Consider the following 12622-nt stretch of genomic DNA (forward strand, 5'->3'; position numbering starts at 1 on the left):
CTCCTTTGCCTTTCGTTCACCTTTCCCCTACTCAAGTTGAACGTGCTAGGCCTCCTCCTCAGGTGTCCCCGAGGTGGTGCCCTGTTTTACTTTGAGCAGGTAGGTTAAACTTAGGGAAGTGTGATCATCACTTGCTTAATGATGTCTTGCTGCACCTTATTTTGATGCTTTCTGCTTTGACTTTAATGTTTGTATGGTATTTTCTTCATGTTAGTGTGCGATGCTAAAGCATAACTTAATGAATAAACACGTATAGGCAAGCTCACATAGTATACTCCTCACATAGAGGCTAGTATTTCATTGAATTCAAATGGCTTAAATTGCCTTGATTAACATAGCATAATTTTAAACAAAGTTCTTGCATAATTTAAACAAAGTTTTTTAGTTTCTACTTAGCTACATGCCTTTTAAACGAAATATTTCTTTAACACATCTGCATTGAAACTATTTCTTAAGACTTGACCTTCTTGATCTGCGAGGAGGAAAGCACCCGGCCCTACTTGCTCATGGATGATGCAAGGACCTTCACAATTGGCTGACAACTTTCCATGTTGATTTCCTCTTCGTACTATTGCAGTCCTTCTGAGAACCAAGTCTCCAGGTAGTATTTCTCAATGCTTGACTCTTTTGTTGAAGGCCTTTGAGATTCTGCTTTTTTGGGCTACTAGCTTGAGAACTGCTTTTAACCGCATTTCTGGGAGAAAATCCAGCTCTTCCAGCAGGCGCTTCTCATTCCCTTACTGCTCATAGTGCTAGATTCTCAGGCTGGGGATTTAGACCTCCAGTGGAACTACTGCATCTACCCCATAAGCCAGGGAGAATGGGCTTTTCCTGGTGGACTCCTTCTCTGTTGCCTTGTTTGCCCATAATACCACTGGGACTAGGTCAGCCCAGAGGCCTTAATGCTCTTCCAGCTTTCTTTGTAGGGCTGTTAAGATCAACTTGTTTGCTGCTTCTGCTTGGCCGTTGCTCTTCTGGTGGAAGACTGAGGCGCTTGCATACTTGATACTCATCTCTTCCAAGTAATCCTTGATGGTGTCACAGTCGAACTGACATCCATGGTCAAAGACTATGCATTGTGGCACTCCGAATCTTGTAATGATGTTCTTCCATATGAATGTTCTTACTTGGGAGGCTTTTATGTACTTGGTGGGCTTAGCTTCAATCCACTTGGTGAAGTAGTCCACTGCCACTATGAGATACTTCCTACCCGCTGACCCAGTGGTGAGAGGTCCTAATATGTTCATTCCCCACTGAGCAAACGGGATCGGGCTGAGAATTGGGGTCAGATCGTTTGTTGGCTGATTTATAACTGGAGCATACTTTTTGCACTTTTCACATTTCCTGACATAATCTAAAGCATCCTGTGTCAGGGTCCCCCAAGGCTTTTTCATCAATATGGTTGGCACAGATTCCTGAGTGTGCTTCTTCCATAATTTTTTCCTGCTCCCACTCTAAAATACACCTCAGCAGTGGCTTGGAGAAGCCCTTTTTGTTGAGCTCCCCGTTCATCACCACGTACCAATTGGCATCCTTTTTGACTTTTTTTGGCTTGTGCCTAGTCATCCGGCAGCGAGCCATGTATCTTATAGGTCAGTATGTCTGAGAACCATGCTCGCTGCTACCTGGTGCTATTCACCTGCTTGCTTTCTGCAATGCTGCTTTCTTCCAGGACTTCCACCATGCACTAGTAGAAAAACACATTTTGGCACTAAGTTATTAGCACCGGTTCTTAAAAACCGACGGGAAAAAAATTAGGCAGGATTTAATAAAATAGAAATGGCACCGGTTCAAACCAAACCGGTGCTAAATCAGTGAAATGCCACCGGTTTGAACCGGTGGGAATTCTTAAAGAAAAAAAAACCGCCCTTTATTTTCACTCTTGCATAACTTGCGTCCTCTTTCTCTCTCCTCAAATCCCCTCCTCCCCTCCTCTCTCTTGTCTCTTTCTTTTCACAAATCTCTCTCTAATTCTCTACTCCACCACCACCCCATCCACCGCCGCCTCATCCACCGCCACCCCACTCTCTCTTTCATTCTTCTCTCTCCTTATTCCCAGATTTTCTTTCTTTCACTCTCTCTCTTCGCAGCAGTGGGGAATTAAGGGTGACGGCGATGGTGAATGGTGTCACGACCATCGTAATTGATGGTCTATTTATTTACCGGTGCTAGATCTTTGCAGATATGGTGGATTTCTTCACGGTGGTATGTTGTTCATCGATTTGAAATCAGGGGTTTATGATTTTTATCAATTTAAGTGTCTATTTTCGCCTTTAAATACAAAATTGAATCCTACAGCGTGTTAATTAAGCAAGATGTTCGACATTATTTACATGCATGTGTTGGTGAGTTTCCTTTTCTCTCTCTTTCGATCTCCTTCTCCATAATTGCGCCGCAAGCAACGCCATCGATGGCTAGGGTTTTAAGAAATTTTTTGCCTTTTTTTTTTATAATTTTTGTGCTACTTTTGTAGAGGATTAGGATTAAAGGGTGAGGTACTCCTTAATACGAATCATCGAGGCTCAATTGAAATGAGGTTCTAGTGTGTTGGGCTGAATAATTATATGCTTGGGTATAAAATATCGAGTTAATGAGCTTCCCTTATGTTTACTTTGCTGATTTTTTGCATTTAATAGTTTAATTTCTTCCTAATTTTAATTAGTTTTTGTTGTGTTAGCTTTAATAGCATATTTATAACTAATTTCTTCTTTGGTTTGTCTTCTATGGATGAAATTGGTTGTTGTATTGTGACTATATCAGTGAATTGTCACTTCCTAGTTATTTCATAAACATGGCTATAGTTTGAGAATTAGTAGAATGATTGGTATCATTATTTCTTTTGAAGATCTTCATTTGTTTATTACCCTTATTATTTTAGCTTTTCATCTTCTGCTCTATTTCATTCTTTCCTAATTTTAGGTACTAGACTAGATAAGACTAGACCAGAAAAGAGGATTAGCATAAACTCCCTTTATCTTGTTCAAGTACTTGATCTGTAGATTGTATCCTTCCCCGCTATCTAACTGATTTGAGCTATGACAACTTTACAAGGATAATTTCTTCTAACCAATAAGCTATGTCTTGAAAATAATGCTTCACCATTAGCCCGCTAGGGAGTTGTTAGCATCAACATCCTTGGATATAATCTTTTCAATGATATAGAAGTTGTTTTACAACTTTGATGCTCAAACCGGTCGCTCTATCCTTTAGAATGTCTAGTTTTTTTTGCTGAGTTAAGAATTATAAATACAGAGTAAAAGTTGAAGATTACAGTTAAGATTATTGATGTTGATGTTAGTTTCATCAGAATCTGTTTTGATCCACACTATGCTCTTTATATAAGTTGTTGCTAACTGTACTATGTTTCTTCATAATTTCATATTGCTCAACAATTTTGAATACTGATTCTTATTTATGGGAGTCTTGGTTTTTTTATGGGTCCACTTTACCGCTTAGATGCTTGTGAATTAAATGCTTTGATAATACAAAAGGGTTTTGTAAATTTCCTCTAATTATTAAAATATCCAAGCTGGAAAACATTTGCCAATTTTTATAAGTTGCAGGTGTAACTTAATCCAAAATCCATCCCTTGCAGGCTAGGCTACACTCTACTGAGTCTACTCCGCTTGAATACTACAAGGATTATAATGACTTGGAGGTTAGCTTGTTATATCACTTGTCAGTTTCATTCCACTTCTATTTTTTTTTTTTTATAAAAAAAAAAAAATAACAGCCGAAATACTACATCTTTCCCAGAACTACTTCCGTGAAGCTCATTTTCTTTGTGAGGATGACACTTGCCTTGAGAGGAAGTTTGTTGTTTTCTCGACAATAGCTGATATGAAGGTCCCTTTTTTCTCATCTTTTTTCATTTTTATTTTTGAGGAAAGTGTAAGTTAGGTGGTAAATCAAGTATTTAATGCATATGCTACTCTTTCATGACATGAAAATCTCACTGAATACTGAATGGGTTGACTTTTCTTAATCTTGTATGCTGAAATTATTATCATTGTTCTAGACACCTAAAAATGTCTTCCCAAAACTAAACCCGATGATGAACAACCTTTCACCGCCATTATTGGTCAGGTTGAGTATTTAACTTTTGGAGTTCTTAATCCATATTTCCATTCAATACATTTCATAAACTAATCTAATTCCTAGCTCATTTTCCTAAACCATAACATACTTTCCACTTTACGTGTCCATATCACAAAACTGAGAGAAACTGATTTTGTGGCCCTATAACTTTGATCCAACTATTATTTGGTTGGGTAGGTCTTGAAATAAGCTTTCCAACAATATATCATAAGTCCAATTCCGATTTAAAACGAAGAAGATATGAGCAAAGTACTAAACTCGGCCCAAAACCGACACCCTTTCACTAAAACGGCCATATCATAAAATCTACAAATGATTTTGACCCGATTCTAATTGGGTTGGAAAGTAGACTTGATAAGCTTTCCAATGATATATTACATGCCTTATGCCGAGTTACGAATCAAAATTTATCGTAGTTTTAAAAACGCGTAAAAAACTAGAATTACCGCGCATCAGCTAAATTGCCGCATCGCGGCAAAAGATGATGTGGCACGGTGCATATTTCTGTGACACGGTACTCTACACCGTATCACGATGCTTTTTTCATGTATTTTCCGCGTTTTCTCACACGTTTATGAATTTGGACGCATTTCGAGAAAAGTAGTGCACCGTTACACGACGCCACGTGCCACGCCACGGTGGAAGTTGCCGCGCCACGGAAGCTTCTGCCGTGCACGGTACCCATGCCGCGACACAGGAATTTTCTGTGTTTTATCCGCGCAAAACCTGCACGCGTTTTATCATTTTAGGGCAGCTATTGCACCGTGACGTGGTAATTTATACCGTGTCACGGCACTTTTTGCCGTGTCGTGGCAGACACATGCCGTGTCACGGTGCCCCAAATTAGGGTTTTATCTTTTTAGGGTTCCATGTGTTCCCTCTGCTCATTTCCTTTATAAATATACACCTGATTAATGCAGTTTTGGGGTACCAAATCATTCTCTCTTCCTCTCTTCTACACCAAAAATCATTCTCTTCTCTCTCTTTCATACTCTAAGCCTTAAAATTTTATTCCTATCTACATCATTCCTTCCTTAAGCACTCCAATGAGTCCATACTTAACCCGAGGTTCCGTGCTTATACCAAGGCGTGAAAGGTATAATTAACTGAGGGTTTGGATCAAATCAACTCTACTTTTAATTTAATTTAATTTCAATTTCAATTTGATTTATATTTTTTTATTGAAGTTACTAACAATTTATTCATGATGAAACAATTTTAAGGAACGCGCGTAATGTGAGTAGTTAATTAATTTAATTACTTATTTTATTTTTATATTGCTAGTATCATGGTTAGGTTAATTTATATTTGATTTGACTAACGTTATTATTATTGAATTGCTTCCAATATTAATGTTTATTCTATTGTTATTGATCGCCATATTGCATGTTTAAAGGGAATATGTAATTGAAAATAACGCCTAATAAGATGATTTGGACAACCGGTTTAAGTTCCTTTTTAATCTTGTTATTTAATTAAAGTGATCACTAATATTTTAGAATTATGTGTTGCATTAATATTCAACTAATTTAGCATAATAATAGTTTGGAGCGAATTAAATCTTTGTTTTCATGCCTTCGAGATTGCAGGAATCACTTTTCGCTATAAGAATCAAGTAGAGGCCAATATGGGCGAATGTGACTCCATGACTCACTTCGTACCATCATCCCCGATCCTCCTTTCGTGGTTCCGAACCATATGGAGTTAGTAATCTCATGGATTATGAATGGGGTGTAACCTTCACGGGTCAATCGTTCTTGCCTATCATTGTCCCTTTATTCGTGGTTGTCTTTTATGATCCGTGAACAGTTTACAAGTTCCTTAAAAACTTGTTGGCGGCTTCCTAATTTGCTTTGTCCCTAATTGTGTCCCTAATCATATATGTTAATTCCCACTTCCTACGAGTGTCAAGCATATTCACCACTTCGAACGACGCCTATAATTGTCATGTTATTTGTTTGCTGATGACCAATTTGTGTTGCAGGATCCGGAATTATGATGAGAAGTGTGTTTTGTTGTGGAATGGCTCACAGAATTGTCAAGGTAATGCTAATGCATCTTCTTTATTAGATAATTTGAATGTTTATTCTTAATCAACTTTAACCTCAAATTAATGAAAATTAATGGGGGGATAAAACTCTCAATTTGGTAATTGAGATCATTACCATAATCTTTTATTCAGTGACACAAGCCGTAAAGGCGTTAAAATGTGCAGTTGTCAGGTTTAGCTAGTTGGTGTTTATATTCAGGGATGTTACACAATAAATATGTCATGAACTCAGTTGAATATGACTATTAGCACTTAGATACTGGTTGAATACTCTGCAGTTGGCCTGGACATGGAAGTTAATTGTTAGATAGTTTAAGTGATGATAGATAAAGCATGGAATGATTCTTTAAGTGGTTGGATTTGATGAGAATTGTGAACATAAATGGGAATTTATTTAATAACTTACTTTATAAGTTTTGGAATAGTTAAGCATGGAATGATTCCTATATTTTATGAATTTCTTTATTATAAAATACCTGAAGTGTAATTTCAATTTGATTTAATTTTTTCTTTTAATTATTTTGGAAGCAATCATGCTGCTAATCTGCTACTGTTGATTTCATGACCCAATGGTTTTAGTTCTTTAAGGATTTTGTGTCTTGCAGATCCTGCTGTTGCGGCTGCTGACCAAGCAAACAGAGAGGAAGTTGATTCTCGATCAGTGTTTGTGGGCAATGTGAGTTTTTTTTTTTTTTTTTTCCTATTACCAGTTTCATAGATTATCAAGACACATTTTCTGATTTTCATGATATAGCTTTTGTAATGTATACTTTCTGTACTTGCAATCATACAGTGTGTGATTGTAACTTATTAGGTTGATTATGTTATACTTGTGCTTGACTGTATCTTGTTGTTATTAGCATATTCATATGTTCATATGCTGCTAATGTTTATGTGCGCTCATGATATCCTCACTGACCATACAAACCCCTCCTGAAAATTTGAGGTGTTATCCATAGATCAAGGATGTCACATAACTCACATTCACTATTTGAGGCCTAAGGGTGGATAGGCAACTAGGCAGTACATCCCAACTATGAATGACATCTGCAGAAATCTGTTTTGACTGCCTGACTACCTAGTTTATAATACCTTCAGAGCTGGAAGAGGAATCCAGCATCGTGATAATTTCTAGTCCTTTATTGCCAACCAAGCTAGCTAAGCTAATAGTTGCTAGTCCTCTATTGCCAACCTAGCTGGCTAAGCTCCCAATAGAGGTTTCCCATGGACTGCAGAACCACATGATTCCTTTATAACAGAAGGGTTGGAGATGATAGCCAAGAACAAAGCATTTGATTGTCAAACTCTTAACACATAACTAGCTATATTTATATGATTATACTCCGTATATGATTAAGGATGTGTTTTTCTTCTTTTTGTTTAAATTTCACTTCTATGATGATTATTATCAGGATCCATTTTTATGGTATCAAAAAGGTTGCTGTTACTCACATGGATCCGTATTCTGTATTAGTCCTTGTAGATTTTAGTTATTTTGCTAAGTCTTGCATATCCATTGGGTTTTAGTTATGGACATGGATATGTAGAAAAATGTAATTGATTGGTTTTTGGTTTTTTGGGCACTCTAAATTTTTGGAGTGGGTGAAATTAATTTGAATTATATAGAGTGGATGCATTGTTCGTTTATGTGCTGCTGTGGTTGTATGTTTATGTTATTTGAATGTAAGTGATAGAAATGTGTTATATATGATGTAGGAAACTTCTTATGTGTATGGGAGCTTATTAAGGCCATTTGTGTCGAATATATGAGACGGAAATTGCTGCTGCTGCTGCTTCCATGTTACTACTGCTCCTACTTTCAAGTTACTGTTGTTGCTGCTTCTATGCTGCTGCTGCTGCTTCCATGTTACTACTGCTCCTACTTTCAAGTTACTGTTGTTGCTGCTTCTATGCTGCTGCTGCTCCTGCTCCTGCTTCTATGGTCTACTACTGCTGCTTCCATGTTGCTGCTACTGCTGCTTCTTGCTACTACCTCCTATAATGTTACTAGAAGTACCCTAGAAGAAAATATTGATACTGCAGTTTTTCATTCTTAAAAAGTGTACAATTACTAATTATTGATGAATATATATGTGTTTTATGTATATTATGTATATATATGTGTGTATGCTACATTTTAAGTGAAAAAAATGCAAAAGAAAAAAAAAATTGTTTTTTTAGGGCATTATTGGTGTTTCAGGTATGGATCCAAGGGTTCTGCTGGCACGAGCTGGGTCCCGTCAACGACCTGCACAAGGCAGCACACGTGAACTGCCTTCGGGGGTGGCTCGAGGAATCCCCCTTCGATGCTTAAGTTAGAATGTGTTTAGAGGGAGAAAGTGTACTTAGAGATATAGAGAGAGTGTAATAACTTGTGTGTCTAATCTCTTTTCCGTTGTACTTTGCCTTCTATTTATAGGCGTACGATCTCCTTTGTGGAGAGTCATACTTGGTTAGCTTGCGAGCTGACTCTATCGGGCTAAGGTGCCCCTTCGGCTATCCTTCCAGCAATGAGTGCGCAATTCGGGGGCCAGTCTGAGAGTCTGGTGATGATAACTCAACAGTTGCTATCCTATACAACTAGCCCCCCAAGAGGTGGTATGAGATCACTCATCCCAGCTCTTGCTTGTGCGGAGAATCCCTTTTTTTAATGGTTCCAGCTGGAGGAAATAGCTCAGCAGGAGCTATCCCCTACAACTAGCCCCTCAAGAGGTAGTATGAGGTTACTCATGCCAGCTATTCTGAGCGTATGGTCTTATCGGCCGTTGCTCAACGGGTCGTCTGGCTAAACTACCTCGTATACCACTAGCCCCCCAAGTCTCTCTCTGAGACTTGAGTGGTCATGCTGCAAGTCGGTGGAGATGCGTTGCGTTGGGATGTTTCATTTATTTCTGCTGATGCTAGAGGAACAATTTTTTATTAGACTTGAATTGTTCTGTCTTAAATTTGAGAAATGACAAGCTTGCAGGGAGAAATTTCGATTACTCCCGCTGAAGTCTGAGAAATGACGAGCTTGCAGGGAGGAATTTCGATTACTCCAGCTGAAGTTTTTTTTTTTTTTTTTTTCTTTTTTTTGGAGGGAACGATGTTTTGCATGAGTGGGACACGTGTCGGCCATCTGAGTGGTTAGTTTATTTTTACTGAGGTGACATGGCGGTTCGACTTTATTGCTCACTCAACCGCCTATTTACTCCTATTTAATTCACTGTTCCCCCTTTTTTTTCTTTTTACCCTTTTCATTTTTTCATCTTCCCCTTTCTCTTTTCAAATTTCTCGCTCTTCATCTTCTTCAGAGACGTACGTCATTCCTCCATTATCGTTGTAAGTTCTCGTCTCTCTAAGAAGTGAAAGTTTGGCTCCCTATAAAACCTAACTGAAAACTCTTACTGATCAACTCGAAAAAGTAGAATATACATACCTACCAAGAGAAGAAAATCAGTTTGCCGACGCCTTGGCAAGACTAGCCTCGATGATTAGAAGTCCTAAGGAACTTGAGCAAATGCCTCTAACAATAGAGAAAAGGCATAAACCGGCTTATATCCAAGCCATTGAGGATGAAGAAGTAGTCCAAGAAGAAGAAAGAAGAAGAAGAAGAGGAACCTTGGTATACAGACATCCTCAATTATGTCACCAAAGGGGAATATCCACCTAACGCTGACAAAGGGCGAAACGTGCCTTGAGACTTCTTGCATCACAGTTTGTGCTCGTAGACAATCAATTACACAAAAGAGTACCCAAGGGTAGAGCTCTCCTATGCGTAAGCAAAAAGGAGGCTCAAAGAGCAATGAGAATAATTCACAAAGGAGCATGTAGAACACACATGAATGGAAAAATGTTAATCCAAAAGGTAATGCGCCAAGGGTATAATTGGACTACCATAAACAGAGATTGCCATCAATATGTGAAAAGATGTCCCAAATGCCAAACATATGCCAACCAACATGTTCCGCCATCTCTTCTTTACACCTACACATCTCCATGGCCGTTCTCAACCTGGGAATAGATATCATTGGAAAAATCACTCCTCCTAGGACAGGAGGCCATAAATACATCCTTGTTGCAATAGATTACTTCACCAAATGGGTCAAAGCAGCCTCATATGCGAACCTCACTTCAAAACATGTAGCACTCTTTATCAAAAGAAACATCATATATTGATATGGAGTCCCACATAAGATGATAAATGACAATGGAACTCACTTTCAAGTAGAATGTGAAGAGCTACTTCAAAAGTATGAAATTCAGCATCACCATTCTTCCCCTTATAGACCTCAAGCAAATGGTGCAGTAGAGGAAGCCAATAAGAACTTAAAAACCATCATCGAAAAGATGACGTAAAACTACAAGGATTGGCTTGACAAACTCTATTTCGCTCTTTGGGGTTATCACACATCTATTCGCTCATCCACGTGAAATACGCCGTTCTCCCTAGTCTACATAATGGACGCCGTACAACTTGTAAAATTGGAAATACCTTCCTTGCGCATTGCATTGGAAAGTAAACTCGACGAGGTTGAATGGATATGGGGAAGATATGAGGAGCTAATTCTACTTAATGATAAACAACTATAAGCTTTACATTACTCTCAATGTTATCAAACTCGCATGGCTAGACACTTTAATACGAAAGTCAAGACAAGAAACATCAAAGTAGGAGACTAAGTGTTGCAAGCATTAAGGAAAAATTTTCTAGACCCAAGAGGCAAATTCAAGCCTAATTGGTCCGGACCATACATCGCCAAAACCATCCTATCAGGAGGTGCTGCAAAACTAACTAATATGGACGGAAACGAATTCTCAAACATGACGAATCTTGACTAACTCAAAATGTTCTACCCATGATTTAGGTGAGTTTTATACTCAAGAGAGCTACGTTTGGCTTGATTCCTTAGCAAGGATACATAGGCAACCCTTCACGGGGTGCGACCACTTTATTTTTGCAAATCTCACATTTTCACGACAACACGTCGACTCGGCATCAGCATTGCGTCAAAAATAGCTTCAACGTGTTGCGATACCACCATCGCACCACAATATGACCATCGCGCCGCGATAGGATAATCACGCCACGTTGGACCTGAATCTTTAGCGTTACAACGATTTCATCGAACTACACAAATTTCAGTTCATTTTGAAGATTTTCGACTTCCGTATTCGAATTATTTTTGAAATTACTCAAATTGTTTTCATTGCTTTTAATAAATAAAAGATTAAAATAAAAGTTGATTTAATTTAAGGAAAATTTGATTTTTACCACCTCCAAAAAACGACTTATTTGCTTTTACCACCTACATAAAAAAAAGTTTTATTTTACCACCAACAAAATTTCTAAAAATTGGATTTTACCACCAACTAACGGCTTCCGTCCATGAATCCATTAGTAGGGCCCAACATTTTGACGTTTCCTCTTAATCTTCCCCGATCTTCCATGTCAACCAACCGAGAACGGAATCAACTTAACCTCGGAAGGTTGGAATTCGTGTGGGGCTAAGGTGGGGTCGGAATTTGGTGTGGGCTTGGAAGGTGGTCGGAATTAGGTGGTGGCTAGGGTTTTAGGATTGCAAAATTTGGTGGTGGCTAGGGTTTTAAGAGTAGTAGAATTAGGAGGGGGCTTAATGGGTGGTCATGGTGGCCAGGGTTTTGAGGTGGGAAATTGGAGGTAAGGGGGTCGAAATTCGATGGTGGTGGCTGGAGCGTTGTGCGTGCAGTGGCTGCGTTGTGGTGGCTACTGGCGCGAATTAGTGGTGGCTGGTGGCAAATTAGTGGTGGCTGGTGTGGTTGCTGCTGGCGAATTAGTGGTGGGTCGGTAGTGGTCTTGCAGTGGGGATGATAGCAGGTCCGACGATGGGGCTAGTAGTAGGTTCGACGGTGGCTGGTAGCTGGTCTGGCGGTGGCAGTTAGCGTCGGTTGATGGCTGTTTTTTTTTTTAAAAAAATTTATTTTTATTATTTTTTTTAAAAAAATTTACCAGATAATATGGTGATACGTGTATATGGTAGGCCCCACTAACGGATTTATGGACGGAATCTGTTAGTTGGAGGTGATTGGTGGTAAAAGCCAACTTTTATTTTTTTATGTGGTGGTAAAATAAAACGTTTTTTATTCTGTAGGTGGTAAAAACAAATAAGTCGTTTTTTGGAGGTGGTAAAAATCTGATTTTTCTTAATTTAAAGCTTAAAAATTGCATTATTAATGGAATTTTAAAAAAGGCTTAAAAATAAAATTAACTTGAAATTAAAATTGTCTAATAAATTTAAAGTAAAGCAATGCCCTAATCTGTCTTCTCCTTTCTAGCTCTTTTTCAATTCTTGTCTGCTTTCTCTTCATAATATAATTCTTTCACTAGTAGGGACCCCTTAGATGATCTAACCACTACTTTAGAAGAAATAGTTTCCCATTTGGCAAATACACCAACTTTCTTTTTAACTCACACTTTTTTCTCTATAGAGTCAGCTTTTCTCTTTTCTTTGCTTT

The 12622-nt window shown here is 38.4% G+C and overlaps 1 long non-coding RNA gene across 3 annotated transcripts; it reads left to right on the forward strand.

Moving 5' to 3' along the window:
* Nucleotides 1-1896: 1896 nt before the first annotated feature.
* Nucleotides 1897-8333, forward strand: LOC145562361 (uncharacterized). 3 transcript variants are annotated; one of them, XR_014094343.1, is made up of 6 exons: nt 1897-2345; nt 3596-3658; nt 3757-3846; nt 6083-6141; nt 6754-6824; nt 7865-8333. It is a non-coding gene; the product is annotated as an uncharacterized LOC145562361 (long non-coding RNA). The 3 variants fall into 3 exon arrangements; XR_014094344.1 differs by having other exon boundaries at nt 1897-2205; nt 5688-6141; XR_014094342.1 differs by having other exon boundaries at nt 1897-2205.
* The last annotated feature ends 4289 nt before the right edge of the window (nt 8334-12622 follow it).

This window comes from Chenopodium album, chromosome 10, assembly GCF_948465745.1.
Source record: "Chenopodium album chromosome 10, dcCheAlbu1.1, whole genome shotgun sequence".
In the NCBI taxonomy this organism is placed as follows: domain Eukaryota; kingdom Viridiplantae; phylum Streptophyta; class Magnoliopsida; order Caryophyllales; family Amaranthaceae; genus Chenopodium; species Chenopodium album.